Raw genomic sequence first — 22,535 nt, forward strand, 5'->3', positions numbered from 1 at the left:
CCTTATTTAAAAAAAATAGACTTGCAACAAAAAATGGCAGAAGCTTCCCATTGCCTCTTACTGCAGTATTTGCTTAGGTTGCAAGTATTGACAAACCTTACATTTTAACACTTCTGTCAGCTGAAGGGTATTATTAACTGTACTGTACAGAGGTGGAATTGAGGGAGAAAAAGGTTAATGCCAAGAGTGACCAATAATTTGGGCCCCCTGATTTGCAGTGGTTCAGGGTGTTTAGCACTTTGTCACTCATGTTCAAAGCATAATTTCCATTGACTACAATTGCACCTGTGAGAGTTCAGCACTTTTGCAGATCGGATCCCATAGTTTCAACTCAAGTCACCCAGAAAATGAGGAACATGTAGTTAGTAATCAACTGTGAAAAGTCTAGGTAAAGCCATTTGCCTAAAACCAGCCAGAAACTCTTTTTAAGAAGTTTACTTCACTCAATAAATCGTATTCTTCCCATGCCCAGCCATTCCAAGCACTAGGTAAGAATGGGGATAAAGTAGCTTATTACCATATAATAAACTGTACCACTTTCTGTCCAAGAAGATGCCACTGCAACCAATTCTACTTCATAAAGGAAATCAATAAAATAATAAACCACCCAACAACAAAATTTCTAACAGAAGCAGCATTTTTACCTTGAAAGAGAAGGACCCTAGAATCCTTCAGATAACCCCAAGCACTTGTCTATAACTATTAATCTTTCATGAAAAGATCTTACATAGTAAGGTGAAGAAGAACAATACAAAAGGTGTAAGATAGCTTAGACATATAGGAACGCACAGAGAGAATTTGGTTGGATGACTAATTTCTTTTCTCTTTTAACCAGGTCAAACTAACGAAAGGTAGGAGGCAGAAGGGAAAAAAAACAGCAACAGCAAGAACTCCTATCAGCATTTATATGGCACTTCACACGTGTAAACTACTTTTAAAAATTAACTAATTAATCCTCACAACCCCATATTCCCATCTGATGCAGTCAAGTATTATAAACCTGCATTTTACAAGAGGAAACTAGGGCACAGAGATTAGAAGCTGTATTTCCAAAGTGTCCATTAATTCCGTGTGTCAGTCTGGAGTGCCCAACTTGAGACATTGAAAAAGAGGCCATAAGATATTCCGAGGACCCTCAGCTCCTGAGAAAGCCAGCACCAGCCATAAAAAAGGCATCTGAGAAAAATATCTGAAGTTTAGCACTGTGATAAAAACATAAAAACATTAGAATTTAGAAACATTTTGGAAGGGATTGCTATTGATACACATGAGTCAGAGACAGAGCTGGGCCTGATATTAATTTAAAATTGAATGCAAGACACTGAATTTAATATTCATTCATTTAAGGAAAGACAGCTAGCAATGAAAGAAACCTCTGAATGAAGCCTCTGTGCTAGGCAACTAAAACAATTTAGGGAACAGAGGAAGAAGTCCATGGAGAAATGGAGAGCACTAAGTCATGGCCGGTCGGCACAGTTCAGTCAGTGCACACTGAATCTGGTATTTGTTGAGTTAGAAAGGCAGGCAAGGGAGAAAACCACAGTGCTTTTACATACAAGAGGCCTTTCTACCTCTAAAGAGCATAGCAATAAGCAGTACATAGCTCCTGAAATCTGGCACCCACGGCAGCCTCCCAGAGCCCCGCCACTGGTCGGACTGCAGATGGGCTTCTTCCTCTGTTACCTGTGTGGGTACCAAACCCCATCCGCTCCTCTCCCCACGTGAAAAAGCCCGCTCCTCAGAGACTCTTGCGACTGCTTGCAAAACTCCAGGCTTTAAAGTAGGCACAAGAAGTGCCTGGAAAAAAACAAATGTTAAATTTTTGTAAACTTCAAAAGTAATTCTTCTTAACCTTCTGAAAACCAGACTGTGGATCAAGACAACATGAATAAACCTTTTGAAAGACACTATTTTCCTGTGGACAGACACAATTCTTAGAAGTCACACTTAAAAAGTGATAATTTCCTCCTAATTTTCAAACTGTGGCTTCACACAAGCCTACCTATGATATTTACTATTTGCAATTAATGTGCTTCAGTACAGTGGTAACAAACAAAGTTGACAGCTTGCAGCAATCCCAAACTGAACAACAGGCTTGGAACATATGTTCTTCCCTGTCGTCTAAATCCTTTCTTCACTCCCCAGTAAATGAGGAAACAAAACCTATGCAGTGAACCTCTCCCGTTTCTTAATGCATCAAAACCACATCTTTCACAAACATTACCTGTCTGTCAAGACATCAGGCCTTGGTATGCCAAACAGTGCACACATTTTGTGATCTCAGCTACCGGGTATATATTTACTCCATCAGCTGCTGTATGAAAAGCCTCATGTTTGTGCATCTTCAGTGGAACATGAAACATTACTGGTATCACAGAGGTTAAACAGTTCATGCTCCTTTTTTGGGCATAAATGAAGAAAACCATTATGAAATAAAAAACCCATGCTGCAGAAAACATTCAGACCTGTATTAAATACACAACTAAGTATGGTGTTTCCAGTGTCTAAAGGAAAAATATTCAACTTTTTCTAAGCACATTTCTTATACCAGTCTTGTTTAAAGAGAACTGAACACAATATGCTCCCTCATCCGCCATTCTGGCCAGGCCATTTCACAATAACCCCTCTACTCTGCCGCCCCAATCCATTTACAAAGGTTACAAAGAACTCCATTTCTGCTCTCGTCTCTAAATAAAAAGGAATGTCTGCTTCCAAACCTTTCCATTTTTTGAAGAAGGACAGGTATTTTTTCTCAGCAATTCTTACTGAGTACTGCATCATTCCAGAGGCTGCTGTTAATTACTTAAGGCTGGGGTCAGAAACCTGTGGTTTGAAAGCCACATGTAGCTCTTCAGCAGCATGTGTTTAGCTCTTCAATCCTCTGGCACCAGCCCACAATTTTCAACAGCACACAAGCACAAAAGGAGGGGGTTTTTGGCAAGAAAGGTCCTTAATGGCTGTGTAATCATCACAGCTCCAGCAGTTCTTTTCTGTATCTGCTAAGAGCAAATCAAACTTTTCAAAGTCAATTTTGACAAGTAATATGTTATCTCTTGCTTCCCATCAACTTTGCTGAAACAATGATATGCATGCAAGGCAAACAACAATTAAAGTAAATCATCATAGCAACAGCTTGATAAAACAGCAAGCAATACTTCCTAAAGAGTTATAATTCTGCATTTTGCATGCTGGGGATTTTGTTGTGTTTTGTTAAAAAAAGACTAGCAATACTAAATGTTGCCTTCCCTCATGGCATTATAGATTGGTTTGCAGCAGAGATGTTTCAGTACAGACTCAGTCTTTGCCTTCTTTTTTGTCTTGTACTGGAGAGTGTCTCTCCAAATAAAAAAAAACGCGTGCACAAACACACCCCCCCATACAAACGAGTTTTTTCGTTCCTCCTGTAACTTTCTGGAGGACAGTTAATGACTGAAAATAGGAAGAGGATGGAGGGACCAGAACAAGAGAGAGATATAGTTTGTAAAGGCTGCCCTCCAACATTGGTACTGCTGTGCAGTTCATCCTTGTGATCAATTTGGTTGTCTCCAGAACATCTGCTCACAAGCTGACAAATGATGAATCCCATCTCAGAATCCATAAGCAGAAAAACAGCAGTCTGATAAACAGCTAACAGAAGAAATATATGCACCTTTCATAAGGAAGACAAATCACTCATTCTCACTAAGTGCTTCCAACAGGAACACTAATTCTGTATTTATTTGCAGAGCATATGTACTGTGTCCAAAGCAGTGCATTAAAAAAGATCTCCGGCAGCCAATTGGTTTGATTACATTACTCTTCCCCCGTGTAACAACAGCTCTGAAACAATAATAATAAAGGAGCCTTTATAGAAAGAAGACCCTCTACCAACATTTTGTGGGGTTTAATTTCTTCTTCTTGCTTTGGGGGTGTGTGCAAGGGGAATACTATTTTGAACATTTTTCTCCGAAAAATACCCACAAAATATCAAGGTCACCCAACAAAGGTTTTCATGCACTTTCCCTTCAACACAGCAGTTATTTTTATGAATAACTCCAAGAATATATTGCAGGATTCTTTTTGTTTTAGATCCGGTCATGTGATTTGCCTGACACCAGGGGACACTGGGTAAATTGTAATGCTCTTGCAAGCCAAAGAATGGTCTTTTTTAAAGCTAGGATGTTGATGAATTGTTATTTGCCAAGGCCTAAGCAAGCACAGAACACTATATCTATTCCTCTTTCTGTGCTTTCAGGAATGATGGATGGAAAAATGTGGCAGGAAAAGAGTTGGAGACCAGCCTGAGCTGACAACCTAGCAGATATAAGCAGGATTGTTTTAATCAAACTGTGAGAAAAAGCAGCTCTTTGTATTATTCCTCTAGTCTTGTACTCTTATTGCAAACATAGAGCATGGGAAATACTGCACCGCATTTCTCTGTCTGAAAATTGTAACACGTTGAAAATAATACAAATGGTCACCCTGCACACCCTGAGACACAAAGAAGACACTTTTAACAAAGGCAGCTTCACATAAACCCTGACTTACGAGTTGTGACCTGCTTGTAATGCCAGCAAAGATGCTGGGGTACACATGGATTCATTAGTTTCTAAGTGCAAAGTAATATTTACTCTCCTAGACTAGCCGGGTAACTTATATCCTACAATCTAGTGCCTATGCCATGCATATTCCACACCTCACGGATAACGGAAAGAAATTTAACAGGAATATCTGAGATCCAATTAGCTGTTTACTAGGAGATGGACTGCACTGTCCACTAAACGTATGCACCCCTCTATTTCTAATGGGGATTCAGACAGAAGGGCTTAGAGGCAGGTTCAGGTTGCCGTTCAGTGGGACCTGGACAAGCTCAAGAAGTGGGCCCATATGAACGCCATAAGGTTCAACAAGGCCAAGTGCAGTGCCCTGGGTCTTCCACCTGGGTCAGGGCAACCCCCAGTGTCACTACAGGCTGGGAGATGAAGGGCTAGAGAGCAGCCCTGTGGAGACAGACGGGGGCGTACTGGTGGGTGAACAGCTGGACATGAGCTGACAACATGCACTCGCAGCCCAGAAGGCCAGCTGTATCCTGGGCTGCATCAAAAGAAGTGTGGCCAGCAGGTCAAGGGAGGTGATTCTACCCCTCTACTCTGCTCTGCTGAGATGCCACCTAGAGTACTGTGTCCAGCTCTCGAGCCCGCAGCACAAGAAGGACACAGACCTGTTGGAGCGGGTCCAGAGAAGGGCCACGGAAATGATCCGAGGGCTGGAGCACCTCTCCTACGAGGACAGGCTGAAAGAGTTGGGGTTGTTCAGCCTGGAGAAGAGAAGGCTCCGGTGAGACCTTCTAGCAGCCTTTCAACTTAAAGGGAGCTTATAAGAAAGATGAGGATGGACTTTTTAATCCAGCCTGTAGCTATAGGACAAAGGGCAATGGTTTTAAACTAAAAGAGGGTAGATTCAGACTAGATATAAGGAAGAAATTTTTCATGATGAGGGTGGTGAAACACTGGCACAGGTTGCCCAGAGAGGTGGTAGATGCCCCATCCTTGGAAACATTCAAGATTGGGCTGGACAGAGCTTTGAGCAACCTGACCTAGTTGGAGATGTCCCTGCTCATTGCAGGGGTGGCTGGACTAGATGACCTTTAAAGGTGCCTTCCAACCCAAACCATTCCACAATTCTATGACAGCAGAGAGGTCACTGCTCGGCAGTCTGGTGACACTGCACAGCTGTCAGGCAGTCTTCGGGCGGGGGGCAATGGTCTGCCTTGATCCACTGTCTCTGCTTCACAGAGGATAAAATCCTGCTAGCATCTTCTAGTTCATGCCTGATGGGCAAGTTTCTGCTGTGGTCAGAAGTGCCTCCCATGGTGTGCTCTCTCAGCACCCACATCCAGCATGGAGGAGCAGGAGTTGCAGATTTTGTGTCACCAGAATCAAGAACTGCACTTCTTTTTGTGTCTTCACTGAAGTAGTAGTTACTATACGGTAATGGCATGACCTCCAGGGCAAAACCACGAGTCTTGCCACCAATGTTAGCCGAGTTTTCACAGGGAGGAGGAAGGTCCCAAAGGGAGGCTCAGAGCTGGAGAAGGGAAGCTGCATTAGCTGCCACCAAGGCAGTTCTGTGATATTTAATTACTGCCTTTAGCTTCCTGCATTCACTGATACTTGCAATCAGTGCAATCCAAGCATATCTAGCAAAAATTTTCTTTGACAGTGAGACAAATCCGCTTTGTTCCTGAGAAGAGGTGGAACATATGGAGTAAGAACACAGTTAATGGGGTGCAGGAGGGCTCAGAGACGGAGTAATCTCTAGGCACCTGATCTCAGTACAGTCCTGTACCAAATGAAATATGGCTAGAAATACAGGCTGCTGACCTATATGAAATTCATCAGTGATTTCAATCTTATTCCTCCTGGCAGGAAACTGAACGCATGGCACAGAAAAAAATCAATCAAAGCAGTGGTGTTAATTGGCGTATTTATAAGACAACTTTGCCAAGCAACACAAAACAGAATGAACCTACAGGCTGAGCTTCCTTCACTGGCCGAGTAACTTGTACTTCCCACACCCTCTGCTGCAGAGAGGGCCTGGGATGACATCCTGCAACGGCAACGGCAGACCATGGACCGCAGAGAGTGAATGAGTGATGCAGCACGCTGCAGCAGTGTATACTTCACAAGGCAGGCAGAGAGCCACCATACATACAAGCAAGGCACCAACCCCAGGGCTATTAATCCTGTGTTACACTTGTCTACTGCATGTGCCTGTAAATATATACGAAAGAGAAGAAATAAATAAAATTCATGAGTTCTTAGGCAAAAGGACTTAATGCTGGTAATGCGCAGGAATGGTGTAAGTACATTCTTCCCATAAAGGTATAACAAAATTTTTTTTTAGCCTTGACATTTCTTGAAACATGGGTCTATGGAAAAGTAAAACTTGTTAGCTGCTCTAACAGCTCAGAAGTGATACACAAGTGCTTAGAAGCAATGCAATATTACTTCAAGAAGTTCCTCAAGCACAGTGACAAAACGCATTAGGTCTCCTATCAGCTGACATTCCTTAGTAACTGTCAGAAGTATGTTGGTGGTCTTCATCCATGCAGACAGGTACCAATGCACAGGAGCTACCATTACTTTTGAAATAGTCTTAAGTGTTGCTAATAGTCTTCTGCAAAGAAGACAAGGCATGAATAAACTGATCTCCCACTTCCCTCGTTCAAATAAGTGCTTTAAAACCCAGACAGGAAAGCAGTGCAGTGAGCTGAGCCTTTTGTTCCAGTATTTGGGATGAACATAGTCTGTGGATAAAAGGTAGAATTCAAGAATGTGTCTTGCATTTCATCTAAACACGTCAGCCCACTTCAGAGGGACTTCTAGAAACATGTCAACTGTTAACTTTTAACAAACTTGTCTGTACACACAAACTACATAGGCATGCAAATAGTAAACCAGTTTTTCCTGTTCTCATGGAAGTCACGGCTGCAAATTGGGCACACAATTGTATATAATTGAGTTCCGAAATCCTAACTGAGAAGTGGGGTTTAAATGGCAGAGGAAATAAATGCATTTAAAAAGATAGCTCAGCACACAAGGAAACCATGAAATTCTGCACAGTCTGCCTGTGTATTTTAGCACTGACCAGTGCCAACCACATAGTTCAGTGCTCTTCCATAGCAATTTTGAACATGACTTACTGATATAAATTAATTCAAAGTTATTAAAACAGATGTGTGTAGTGCTGCATAGTTACAGTTTTCTCCAATTAGAATTTCAACTGGAATTTCCATTACACAGATGATGCTTTGCTAAAATGGCATTTTTACTTTGTTTTTCTTCCCACTCCAGCCTCCTGCGTATTCTTAGACCTCAAATAAAATGTTTTCAGGTTTGTTTTGGTTTTTTCCCTAGCATGAGGTTAATATGGATTTTCCTCAGAGAATTTCTTGCACACAAATAAATTTCTCAAAATTTAAAAAATGACTGTAGAGAGAAAATAGGACTTCTACAGAACAATTCAATAATAAAAAGGTTTGAGAATCCCTGGACAATCAAAACAGGGAAGTTCAGGGGTTTTTTTTAAAAGCCAGATTTAAGGAATCACTATTTCTTTTAGTGAAGAACAACAAAAGAACAGAGATATTATCTGGGCTTTGACAGTGCTTAAAATACAAACAAAAAGCAAAGCAGATGTTAGTTTGCCTTTCTCCTACTTTACTACATTTGTTACCACATTTCACTATGGTGGGATTCTCCTCCTGCGATCACTGTGCCACAAAGGCGCCTGAAGTCATTACTCACTCTGTTAATCACTAATAGGGATGGGGAAGAAGGGCCAGAACCTTTTCACATTACAGTCTCATACTGCTCAGGGGGAAATAAATGATCCAAGTATTGAAAGGGGATGAAATATAAAATGCCCTCCTTATAAACTTAACTTAAAGGTAAAGCTGCCACTTGTTTCTAAACCTTAGCTATCCTTCCAGGCTACATTATCCATGGTCCATTATAGCTCTGTAGCACTCGTTACTAATTATTTCCATTGTTTTCCAAAGCCTGTAGATATGAGAAAGTACTTAAATAACATTCTAAGTGTCAAATTTAAGCCCTGTGGTTTCTCCAAGTTTAGCATCATTGCTCATGCAATCAGAGGAGTAAAATTTGACCTTAAGAAACCAATTCAATTAGAAATACAGAATCTATTTATTTTCTACATGCTACAGCAATGCAAAGAGCTTCTTCCTCTTTGCCTTTCAGATAAACAAGCTAAAGGAAAACACTGCAATGGTGAAAACACTGCAATGGTAAAAACACTGAGGCAAAAATACCTGCATATCTGCTCCATACACTTACAGCACAGTTCTTGCCTGCTTTGCAGCCCAGGACTTATGGTTTCATCTCTTCCACTGAGCAATGTGAAAAACATCGTGCAGTTCAATACCCCTGTTTCAGTGACAGAATTTTCACAGCTGTCCAGGAGGCAAGAAACTGACATTTCTCCCACAATTAAGGAAGCTAATACATTGCATCAATTTCATTCAGGGAGAACTGAAATTAGTTCCTCATGTTCTCGCAGAACAAGACTAAGACCCATAGCCGCTACCTTTCAGAATAAACACACCAAACTGATCTATAAAACTACAGCTTAAACCACGCTGCTCACACACACAAACCTTGAGTTCTTGCCAGAAAATACTGCCATCACTTTTCACTACAACTAACAGGAACCCTTATTGTTATTAGCAATGTTTTCCTCTTTTTATTGTGCAGCCAAAACTTGCTCCTTTGGAACAAATTAATAGCACACTTGGGATAGGAAGGTCTTCAGGAGACCATTACAGGATTTCGACACTATTTGTGTCGTCACCGTGTGGCGCCTCTTTTACAAAAGGGTAGGGCAGCAGGTTGTGCAGTGTGCTTGCAAGACCGTAATGCTGGAGATTTTGTTTGTATATCCAGATAGAGGAAACACTTGCCTTTACTGGCTTTAAAAAGGTCAGTGTTTGATTTAATAAATTCCCTGCCAAGAAAGCAGACTCCATTCTCAAAGGTTTAACACTAGCACTCGCTGGGTGGCTGGGTGTCTCAGAGCATTGCTAGCAAGCTACAAAGACTTTTACATCTGTGGATTTTCCCAGTTTGAAACCAGCCCAATTCAGCCCTTTCTATATTTAGCAGTCTCTCTAAATACATGAGAGATGAGTTTGGCAAGCCTCTGTTCCAGCTCTGCATTACAAACTCATCACAAAATCCTGTAAATTCATAGGTTAGAAAACCATCTATAGGGAAATGTACCATTTTACATTTAAGTTAATAGACCTGTCTTCCTGGTCTCTGTAAGGCATACTACAGTTCTGCTGCTTAAGTTACACATGCCCAAGCTTTTGCTCATACAAGCAGTCCTTATTGACTTACTTCAGAGAAACGACGCATGTGAGTTCAGTCATACACGTGCTTAGACATTTGCATGATTAGGCTAAAATGAGTAAATGTGAAGCAGACTGTCAAAATAATAATTTAAAACTCAAGTGCATAAACGCTGCATGCAACTGAATATAAAGTCGAAAGGAAAACCTTACACTCTCAAGGAAAATTCATTTAATAAATACTATAGCAATAATAACAATGATAGTAGCTACACTAATATACTACTTTCTGACTTCAGAACGTCATAGTAACAACAAATCAGAGTGACCAGAGACAACTCCTATGGATGGCAGGTATTTGTGCCTAAGTCCATTCAATGGAAGGGTCACAGAGTTTCATTTTTTTCCAATTTTTCTGGGAATATAAATTAAAGGAGATTATGGCTCTTAATCATGTATTCAAATTACGCACAGATGCTATCTGCCCTGACCTGCCCTCACAAATCTTGAAATGAAATAATTAATAAATAATGCATGCATTACGTTTGCAGAGTTGTATTCAGTCAGAACTATCTAAAGACAGCAACAAAACTCAGAACCAAGTATGTGTGCTGTTTCTGCTTCCATGAATGTTTTTTTTCAGGTGTTATTTCCTTCAGTAATACTTTGTGTCCTAAGGATGATTCATCCAAAAAGGAAATAGTAAAAATCAAGACAGATTTTGCCTATGAAAAATAACAACACTCTGTATGTATTGAACTATCATTGCACTCATGCAATATTTTAACACTGCTCTCTGTGCTACATCTGAGACCTGGCTCCTGGTTGTCCTACCAGTCAGGCTATCACCGGCATGCGAGACTGGGAACATGACAGAATTTGTGCTCCCTCTGTTGGCTACCTTGCTCTTTGGTAGGAAAAACATCAGCCATTTCACATAAAAAGAAAAAAATCTTATTGGGAAGGAATACTATTTTAATTTTTTTGATAGGATGTGAAAAATTATTTCCCATGCAATAGAGAGTTAATTTAGAAGGAGAGCAAATACACAAGCAATTAAATTATAGTCATAGAATCGTATGTCTGACTCAAATGTCTGAACTCTGAATGGGAATTGACCAGTCCTTAAATTTTGCACGCACAAATATCTGCTCTCAGAGTTTTCTGTCTGTAACAAATCAGTGACACGTTACTAAAATGATCAGGCTTAAGCATGCGAACAAGCATTTATATGTCAAAGTACTGGCATATCGAAGCACAAAAAAACACTATCAAAAACTGTGCAGCTGCTTGTAAATGCCAAAGTTTAGCCACAAAAGCAGATCTGGAAAAATACCAGACTATATATGCATATTCATAGCATCTCATACCAAGAATCCTAAATCAAAGTTTCAAATCTGGTTAGTAAGAAATCTCCTTTTACAATGCTTTGAAAGAATTCCTACTTTATAGAAATGAATGCCAACAGCTATTTGGTTCTGTAACACGAATCAAGCAATTATATTGCCTTAGTAATTACAAAGTCTCCAAGTGATGATACTGGTCATAATATTGCCTCCGCTCTCTAGACAGGTAATTAACTTGTATGATGTCAACAGCTCAGACCTCCTTACTCAGAAACACCATCAAACAACTGTATGGCAAGCACACCCGAAATGCGGGTGCACCTCCTGCCAAGCGCCGTCGCCTGGGAGCTCCTGATCCCAGCAGAGCTCTGGGGCAGGGGAGAGTAGAACAGGGAGGGACTACAATGCAAACAGGGCTCTCCTGCAAGGCCCCAAGTTGTTAAACAAAAACATATTAGGTAACGACAAGGCTTAGGGAGGCACTGACTTATTAGTCAATGCATGGGTGCATGGCTGGCTGGAATTCCCAAATCAGATTGTCTGCCAGACAGTCAATTCCATTACCCTGCTCCGATAAAACCTGCAAAACCTTCAGACAGCTATCCTCCCCCATTGCCTGGCAGGACATCCAGCAAGCAAATCTGTGTGGTCCCAGGAGCGTGGGTCTATTCTCTCCTAGCTTTCTAACTGTTTTTATTGTGACTTATTTCTTTGTCTCTCCCACCCACAACAAACAGAACTCCAGCCTGCAGAGCTGCAGCAGTTTACCAGTTGACATCCTTGACGCAAAAACAAAGGTGCTGCTTGGAGCATCAATGTGACATTGTATTTAAAGTGAGTATCAACAGCTTAAAGGCTTTCTACCTCATTTTATCAGGCTCAGACATCTTAACATAAGTTAATATGCTACTAAGTATTGTATAAATTGTAAGGAAACAAAGTTATAGTTTTTGCCTGCTGAGGAACTGGTGTGTATGTAGCACTGACGAGGACTGGATGTGAAATATGAACATGTACAGATATTAGGTATTTTCCTCTTGATTGCCGAGAAGTGAAGATACTCTGGTCTTTGTATTGCAGACAAAATGTCACTAGATCCCAGCTAAGACTAACGGTTAGAAAAGCTTGTCCTTATTCTGTAACCTGCAGAGATGAAGATCATTCATGCCCTTGACACTAATTAAGTTAACACATTCTCTCACCTTCCTTTTTTTTTTTAAGGAAAGAGGAAAGGAAAGAAGAAAAAAAAAAAGAGCACCATATTCTATTATAGCCTGATTATTCCTATATGAACATTCCTCTTTCTCCAGCAGGACTCAGAAAACAATAGCTGCATCACTTCTGCTCTGTGGGGCACATGCCTTGGATTGCTAGGGTAAAATCCTCATAAACACTCACACTCTTTCCATACCAAAAGGGATGAGAGTTGTCTAAAGAAGATCTTGCAGTACGCACTACTCTGGCAGAGGGTATAGCTCAAGAGCAATAGAAAGCAGCTGTGTAACTTCTCTTTGAAAAGTGTTCTGCCTGTGGCACTGAGAAACCTTACAGAAATCCAGGCTGAGGGCAGGCGAGTGGACAGCAGTCTCACATGAAAAGATTTTGGGGCATGATGGCAGAATGCTAGAAAAAACCCAAATGGGTTTTAAGATGACAAACATCTTATAACTACCCCTTATTTTTACTAACTCCTCAGCTCTGAGCTTTGCATTTGCATGTTTCTTGAAGAAACAAGCACAGCATGAATATCAATGCTAAGCATTTTACACAACAGAAGAAGAAAGCAAGCTCAAAGCCATACAGTTGTCCACTCATGCTATATGCCATATGGAGTAGGTCTTATCTACAAAGATAAACAAGATCTGGAAGAGCTCACCAGCTAAGACAGTAGACCATCAAATATGCAGAAACCTAGCATACAAATATCAGGTATGACAGTCATTTTGAACCTGGGAAGCCATGACTTTAGCCAGTGAATACCCCCCCCAACAACTCCCTTCTTTTATTAAAGAAATGAAATAATATAGTAACGTTATTTTCAAAAGGAAAAAAAAATTAGGGTCTTTAGAGAATATGAGAAGGTCAAGTGTAACCATGTGGGGGTTCTGCTCCATGGAGTTTTAATAATGAGAATCAATGTGCTTGCTTCCAAAGATTTGTGAAACAAATGTGACTAAGTACTTATTTTCCTATATAACCATTGCTTAAAGGATATTTAAAAACAAACATAGAAACATGGTTCCAGTGCCATCTGTCCTTTTCAGAAAACACGTATACAGTGAATTCTTCAACTCCTTAGTGCAAAACCTAGTAATAATCTGTGGCGCTGCTGATCTATCTGTGACTAAATGCAGAGTGACTGTCCCTCAAGGATTTCATCAGCATGTACATAGAGTTAAATGACATAAAGAGTAGAAAGAATATTTTCTCTCAAAGCAGGGGAAATAAATTATTGAAAAGAAGTTTTTTTAAAACAACTCTCTGCTGCACTGAAGAGGGATTCTTCCGTAGTGATCTCTGCAGTATAACGAGTGGAATTACTGAGAGAAAATGTCAGTCGCATTATAACTCAAACACAAACAGCAAAGATAGTTGCTGATACATCTGGAAAGCCCATTATCCTTTAGAAGAGAAACTTATTTAGATTTGCAACTTCGAAATAGAAAAATACAGAATGCTTTAAACTGAAATGCACATATATAGCTTACCTCAACATGTATTTTGAAATTTACAAGATTTTGATATAACTTATTCAGATTGGTTCTAGCCACTAACCAATTCTTGTGAAGTACTCTGAGATACAAAAAAATCTGAAAGACGCTATATAAAATTTACTTTAAAAGTCCTTAGATTCCTACCACTGTGGTGTAAGTTCCTTGCACTTAACTTTTTAAACAAAAAAGACTTTTCTTACATTATGAACCAAATTACAGTACAAATCTATCTATTCATAACACAACACTGACATAAGAAATATTTGCATAATGGGCAACAGGAGAGAATCAGGTAGTCAGCTCGCATACTGTATAAGTCCCTATAATACAGCCTTGCTTTAAAACAGCAGCATGGAGAAGTCTTACTGCTGAACAGCATTCTACTCAGTCTGAGAGCACGCCTGTGAAGATCTCTACTACCTCAGGATCTACGTAATCTACAAATGGCAAACATACTTTTGTAAAGGCTAGAATCATTGACAGTTAACCAAAATATAATATATAAATAAATATAACCATAGAAATGTAAGTAGTTGTAAAAGGACATTTCAGTTTTAATGACATTTAAAAAAAAAAACAAACACAGCAATAAATCACCCATCAGGCTACAAAAAATTACTTTGTCCTCTGACAGCTGTGCAGTGATTACATATCTGATACATTTTTCCTGACCATACTTAAAAAACAACAAAACCCCAAAGAAACAAACAAGCAACAACAACAAAAAAAACCCTAAACAAATCTTTCAGATTAAGTGAACAAAATTCTGAAGTTTAGACATGGGGGTTTTGAAATAATAAACATTCTTCTTTTCCTGGCTTTGAGACCATGCTGGACTACTGCAGTAGCTATTTACTACAGAGATAGCTTGTGACATAGGTTCACAATCCCTTTGAACTGGCATAGGTCCACACTGCTGCACACATGTTTCTGCTGACACGAAGGAAGAGGTAATGAGAAGGGAGAAGGCAGGGGATGAGAAGATAGCCTTTTGCTGTAGCAACACCACTTTGTAGTGAACATTTTACTACAGAACTACATTACCACGTACTCTACTCTGCTGGACTACACCAAATTCTCGGTAAAATACTGCATGAACTATTTAACAAGTGAAAATCTTCCAGATTCTTCTTTTCACAGGTATCCTAAAAGTCCAGACGCTGGATACTGCTCTGAAATGTCAACAACACTTTTGACCTGTCAAGGATTCCTTCAGATCGCTGCAAATGAAACTGGTACTAGTTTCTAGATTTATTAGTCTACTTAGGGAAAAGGAATTACTGTTCATCAGTGATTAAGATAGTATTTCATGCCTTTAGAGCACCATCAGTGTTTCCACATGGTTTTCTGAATACCACGGTTTCTCAACAAGAAGTGATAAGGAGACTAATAAGAGTTTGTGATAATATGAGTGGTCCAAAATCATTTATGAATAGAAAGCAAGCATCAGCTGTCAACAGCCCTGAAGATGCATGCAGTGCAGAACTTGTTCTGGTGACAGGAGTATCTAATAGTAGTTGTTATCGTACTGAGAACTCCATCTCGGTCAGTGACAAAATCGACCTTTCCTCACTTCGACTAATATATTCCTCCTTAAAATGATACAATCTCGGGTAAAAATTCTGTATCTACAAAGGTGGTGGTTCAGGCCTGACTTGGTTTCAGACAGGTTTCAGGTTTCAGACATCTATGTCTTTCAGTTAGTTCTGGAGTACCTGCAAGGCATGCTTTTCTCACATTTTCAGCATTCCAGACAACAGTGCTGCTCACTTTGTTATACGAGATTTTCCAGAAGGTATTTTCAGACAGAGAAGTAAAGAAAATACACAGGCCAATTTCTAAATAACATCTGTGAGTAACAAACCACCAAGTCCCTGCAATTCTTCTATCTGTTTCCTCCTTTTTCACCAGTTTCTAAAGGGTGCTTCTTGAATATCAAGTTATGAATATGATAGGGACAGCGAGTAATGTGAGCCAGCCATTTGTTTAACAGGGCTAACCCCAAGCCACTAGTGCTTGCACAAGCTGTTAAGCTCTGTCATTATACCAGAGCTTCCCAGAGGCCAAGTGCAGAAGGGTCATCTCTTTGAGAAACTGTATACCCTTTACTTCGTGTTTTACTGTCTGGGGTTAGCTGTAACGTGACCTTCGTCATGACTTGAGGCTTGAGGTTGGGGAAGTACAGATGCTGCAGCAGATCTGAAGGCAGCAGTGGTGTGAGAGTAGATCCAAGGCAAAGCCACGAAGAACGTTCCACGATGGGGCTAAATGATGCTGCACAGGAGATGTGTGCGCCCCCCACCTCCCGCCGCAGGCTCTGTGTGCTTTCTACACACAGAGAAGGAAAGAAGGAAGAAAAGTACACATTATGCAGAAAACAAGCCTTATGAACACTTAAGGAAGAAAACAGTACAAAGCCTGAAGCCCAAGAACTCAGGGCTAGAGTTCTAGAAACGACTTTGAATTTCGGTAGGATGTTCAGGTGATCAGAAAAAAAAGAACAGAAAAAGTATGCACGCTTGATGCTTTGTATTTGTTATAATCTTTATGTAAATGTCACGGTATCTTTTATTTTCTCTGCTAATACAATTTCTGGCCTTCCACAGTGAAGTTTGTGTTTGTCAAAAGTACACTTTTATTGTTAGAAAAGATTTTTTAGCATCTCAGGGTAAATGTTTAAACAAAAGACTAGGGAAAACAGCATTCAATTGCAGTTTTTTGATGAGGCAAACACCACGCTTTTAACACACCATTTAAAAACTTGTCCTTTAGCTACCGTTTCAGTTCATGCTCAGCCTTGTTATCATAAACTATAAATATAATAATGACGCATATGCTCTGACAGTGGCTGCTATGTGTCTGCTTTCATGCATGCACCTAAATAGAAACTGTTTCTGTTCCAAAGAATTTGTACTCCAAGAATCCCGTGAAACAAAGGGGCTCAAAAGTTCTCCATCTATCATCCCTTTTATGTCCAAGGGACTTGAGGAGAAGGGAGGGAAAGGACATCAATACCCTTCTCTTCAGGTTCAGCATTACAAGCATGCCCCAAAGAAATATACTATTTTTTTTTTTGCCTGTACTCCTGACTTGGTTGTTGGCTGTTTCGGGTTTTCTTTCCCCCTCCTAAATTACGAGAATGATTCAAAATCACCTCAGTTTTCAGACAGGAAACATAAAAGAGAAAAAGAAAGACAAGACCAGAATGCGTAATGCTCGCCATTCACGGATACCTTTTAAGGAATTCTTATGCACAAATGGGTATGGAGAAAAAAGGTTAATTATAAATGACACTGTATAATTCCTATCTAAGAATCCTGAGGTTTGCAAAAGGAAAGGTTATCCCAAAGTCTAATAAAACATTATGCCTGAATGTCCCTTTCTCACACGCCAAAGGGTACTGCTATTGTTCCCCAGCAAGGCAGACAGCTGGCACTGCGCTCCGAGCGCCAACCCAGCCGCAGCCAGCAGCTCATTTACGACCCCAGCATCAGTCAGTGAAAGCAGATCATTTAGCAGAAAACCTCCCAGGCTGGTCGTCCTCCCATCCCTCACTCCCCCCACATGGTAGCAGGCAGGTCCGGTCAGGCTGCACAATTCCCTGGCCTTCAAAAGCCCAACATTTTTCATGTTCGTTTGAGAGGTTCTTTCCCTTGGATTCAAAGCTGCTTTCACAAACGTGTTAGTGTGTGAGAGCTTTCTATTCTCACGCTAGATGTGATTAATTTGTGGCATTCACGTGGCTAGTTCTGCACAGACAATGGGAATGGACTGGCTCACACCCCATCTACAAGCAATTTATGCCACAGAAGTTCAGACTTAAAGAAAAAAGGCTTTGACAGTAGCAAGTTTCCTGCTTGTTGTGGATGGCGCTGAGTGAACTGCAATCAAATATTTCTGCGAAAAGAAAATAGCGCTATTACCATTAGCACCAATTATTATTAAAACAGACCTGATAGAGACGGAAGAGCATTTTTATCGTAGCTGCACAAATGACAACAAAACACATTAAAAAAGAAAAACCCGATTCTTACATTTTCTTTAGTTCATGCAGCACACAATATGCACTAAGGAAGCAGGAACATGAAACTCAAATGGAAATATCCCCTTTAGCTCAAATACTCAGATCTCCCTCTTCCATGTACAATTACAGTGGCAGAAACGTAAAGTTAATAAATAGCAAGAGGAATATTTGTTGAATTCTCTTCTCTCGGTACATTATTCTGGCTAAAGCCCTGAATGACAGTCCTATCCAATTCTCTAGTCAATCTTAGCTTACCTTTGATGCACTAAGATAGTAAAAACTCAAAAGCATCTGCAATCATCTCCTTCAAAGAATACTCAAACTTTCTTTATTCCCGTTTCCCTTCTGTACAGGCAAGTGTTGAAGATCACCTTTCAGCCCTCCTGAATAAGCTCACTTGCACCATACGTTAGAAAGATGCACTGACTCAAATTTATATATAGCTACATAGATACAAGAGTGCATTAGACTGAGATTTTATCTCCTATACACATTTGCTGCCCTAACAAAGCACATAAACTGCGTTATCAGATGCATATGGTAAACATGCACACGTTCTAATCTGCATCAAAAAAGCAGCCCTTAGTGTTATTCACAAAACAGGGTTTTGCGATTCTTCTGAATGTCTAACATAAGCTAATGACATTCTACACAGCAGTCTCAGAGCATGCTGCCTATCATTACTTGAAGTATTTCATTGTTTGCCGTGTCTCTGGTAGGGTTTAAGAAAAAATTTAAAAGTACAGAGCAGAAAAGCAAAAAACAGACAAAGTGTGGATGTCTACTTAACCATATACTGGCACATGTTTAAAACTAACTGGACCAAATTGCAAAGAAGGAGCCATTGTGGTGAGCTGGTATTCTGAAATGCTATGTCAGTAAATGGAAGGTCCTCTTAATTTCTATCAATTAACCCAGTACCTTAAAGTCAGTAATTACATACAGAAGCATGCCCTGCACTGGCCTTGAATTTGTTTCATAGCCAATGTGTATAATTAGTCCTGATTAATATCCCACATTGCACATCAACAGTATCAGCAAACCCAAATGATCTACACCGCTGCTGCCACAGGAAGCCTTAGCGGTCTGATTGGTACCTTTATCAAAGCACTCTGCCCAAATGGGATCGAGGGCTGATTTGGCACCCACACTGCCTGATTTATTAAGAGAGAAACTGCATTGCCTTCCATATAATCATCTTAATCCCTTGCATCAACTAATTAAAACACAGGGAAAGCTTTTACTTATGTGTGAGCAATTACAAGTTCCTGGTTGGTGTCCAAATGGATTCATGACATTAATTTGTGAACAATAAAACCTTGTGTATTAGGGAATTTTAACAGGTGACTTTACATACACATTTTCATTAATTGTGAGCACATGAGGGAGCAACAGGTGTGAGCCTGACCCAGACTTAATAGTGTTCACAAGACTATTTCCAAAGGGAAACAATTAAAAATTAAAGAAGAAGAAATTTGCAACAACAATATACACAAAACCTGACAAAAACAAAAAAAACACTGAAAGAGTAACTAATTGTCTGCAGCATGTAATTTCAACTGCTCCGCCAGTATGTACATTTTGTTAACATTATCTTCTTGGATTAGATTTGTCTGTAAGTGAAACTGAGTGACTAATAGTAGAACTGGTAGCAGCTGTTATTGGGGATCATTCCCAGTTAAGAGAAAGTGGTCTGTGCAAAAAGCTTCATCAAAAGCTGTGCAACCTGCTGCGTGGCTTCTGTTCTTCTGGTTTGCCTCAGTTAGAATGGGAAGCGCTCCAGCATCAGGGATGCGCATAATCCGACATGGGGGATAGTGCATGGGAACCCACTGGGTCGGTCATTCAAGCCAAGGCACTCAGTGATAAAGCAATACGCTGTGGTTACAAGCTTGAAGCGCACAATCAGTGAACTTTTCACTGTGCAGATGGCTTGCTGTCTGGGTACGGCACAACACACCTAAAGCCAATAAAAGAGATCTTTCATTTGATGTTTTTTATTTATTTTGCTTGTTTTATTTTTTTAAGTGTGACTCACATTTTGGGGGGATGATGCTAAATTATGCCATTCACCTTATGAACTGCAATGGAAGAAATGTACATCTGCCAACTGAAATGTAACAGCAAACAGTCTATGTGACCACTTCACTTTCTGAATAAAATCGTACCACAACTAATAACCTACTTTCCTCCCCAAGGCGACACGAAAAAAATACAGCGGGATCTCTAGCTAGAATTTCTAGCACGTTTCAAATGCAAGGGCAGTGAATGGTTCTCATCCTGACAAGGGAGTGTACATACACCCTTGTATGTGGAGGAATACACAGCAGAGGAACAAGCTTCCCTTACTCCAGAGGAATGAAAGGCTTGACATATTTTAGCAACTACACAACATAACTTGGGAATATTACTGTCTGAAAAGTAATGGTTGTTCCCTAAAGATGATGTTTATTATTCATACACAGCAATTTCCCTACAGCCCAGCAAAATCTCTGTGAGAGCGGTACAATAGAGAACCTGCCGACTGAAATGTATTTTGAACCGACGTGGGGTACTAAATATTATAAAGAATGCACAATTCCCTGGCTTCTGTCAAGAGCAAAACAGTATCACTGGGGCTTAGGGGGAGTGGGAGGAAGCGGTGGGAAATATGGGGAAAAAATATGGAATTGCTTCAGTGATGACTAATTTAGTAAAAGGAGAGAAATTTCAATTGATTGTGTGAACTCCTCCTCTCTCTGCTGATCCGGTACTCTTCCCACATCTGTCTTTAATTGCCCAGGGCACCTCCTGCTGTCTTCCTCAACATGGACACTCTCCCTTGCCAGAGAGATCCTCAACTTGATCGGCTGTATCCTGACCAACTGTGCCACTGCAAGATCTTACCACAGGATAAAAGAAAAGATAATGGCTCGGTAAAATACAAACCTTAAGCCACAAGACTTTTCCAGCCCCAATTCCCTTCAGAGCCAATGCAACCCAAGCTGGCACCAGCAAGCGGCTGGCAGCCCCATGGCTCTGCACCCGAGGAGCAGAGCCACAGCGCCGAGAGAAACACGCAGATTTCCTTCACTGAAAAGTAGGAAGTCATGCAAATGCTGAAGTTTCATAAGCAAATATTTATGCGGCGCAGTCACGAAACAATTTTACATCCCGCTAGTCAACACTAGGGCACATTATTTGGAGTTACTGTAATACAAACTAAGAGCTCTGTATAGCAACATAAGAGTTTTGTATCTCTTTCTCCCCCTTTTATCATGCTCCTATTCTTCATCCCACCTTCACACTTAATTCCACCCTCCCTTTTCACATTGTTTTGTGACTGGGGTTTGACAAAGATATTTTGTATCAACAGTTTTCTGCACCACCAGAGTGGGGGCCCTTTTATCAACGCCCCTGTAGTACCTCAGGGTTTTGACAGAAAATCCTGTGTAACACAGGCAGTGAGCTTGTCCGCCAGCACATTCCCACCATCATCAATTGGAAACGCTTACTTAAGAAAATCTGCCAATATGTTCCACTCGGCTCTTCCCGCTCCGACGGCAATGCCGCTGCTGGAAACGAGCACTGGGCAACTTACCGCGAGCGCTGCCGCTGCCACCCTGGGAAGTTTTCGCTCTCTTAACCACCCGACTTCAGATGTGCTATCCCAGGGCAAAAAAAACCCAACTCCTGTTCGTCACCCGTGGGAGAACAACCTGTCCCAGGGTGAGGATGGGGTGGCTGCCCTGGGGACGGACCTCTGCCCTGCACCTGCTCCCTTCTCTCTCCTCCAAACATCCTGAAGAGAAGGGGGGGATCTACAAGCGAGCAGAGACGTAAAGGCTAAACCAAACCATCAGTTGTAACAACCTGTGGTTCGTCTGGCCGTGTTTTACTATTCTACTTCAGATAAGACACTAATCACGTGAGAAGGGGGAAAGGGAAGAAGAAAGTACTAGCGAAAGGAAGTTTGCTGTTCTCTCCCAAACACATCTTACCTTCTGGCAAAATATTCTGGGTACGAAGTGTTTGGCAATAAAACATCATGGTTTCCTTCTATTGGTCATTATTCTCAGCATGCAACAATAAAGTCTGTTTTCTGCAATAACAAGTCTTTGAGGGTTTCACTGGTGCAATGTTTTAGCCTATTGAAAGGTCTAAAACAGAGTTCATGATTTCTCTTTTATTTAGGGATGGGAGCGAAGCTGTTAAAAATTTCAGAAAAGAAAAAAAATAAATCAATACGTATCAACTTTGGTAACAGCAGCTGTTGGCAAGTGTTCCGTCTTTGAAAAAAGCTGTCAATATAGCTAAGAGCTTAAGGGCCAATTTCCAGAGAGAGTTACCTTCCCAGACTAAAAAATTAATGATTATAAACATTCTTTCTTTGTTTCTGCCCCATCCCCTCACTCTTTGTTTTCTTGTGGTAATCGGCAGAGGCAACCTGTCACTTTTACGTGCATGTTACGAGCACAAAGAAGGGGAGTGTGATGTGATGGCAACCCTACTCCCCCCAGCCTGCCTGCTCATAAAACAAACAAACAAACAAACAAAAGGCAACAACAAACATCGTGCTAAATCCTCTGGGGGAGGGGCCAAAAACCCCCCTAATTTGA

At 40.7% G+C, this 22,535-nt stretch overlaps 1 protein-coding gene across 4 annotated transcripts in view; it reads right to left on the minus strand.

The window, feature by feature from the left end:
• The window catches only part of EFNA5 (ephrin A5), a 211,957-nt gene that overhangs the window by 118,691 nt on the left and 70,731 nt on the right, over positions 1 to 22,535 (minus strand). The window lies entirely within an intron of this gene.

The sequence above is a fragment of the Larus michahellis genome, chromosome Z (assembly GCF_964199755.1).
Source record: "Larus michahellis chromosome Z, bLarMic1.1, whole genome shotgun sequence".
Lineage (NCBI taxonomy): Eukaryota > Metazoa > Chordata > Aves > Charadriiformes > Laridae > Larus > Larus michahellis.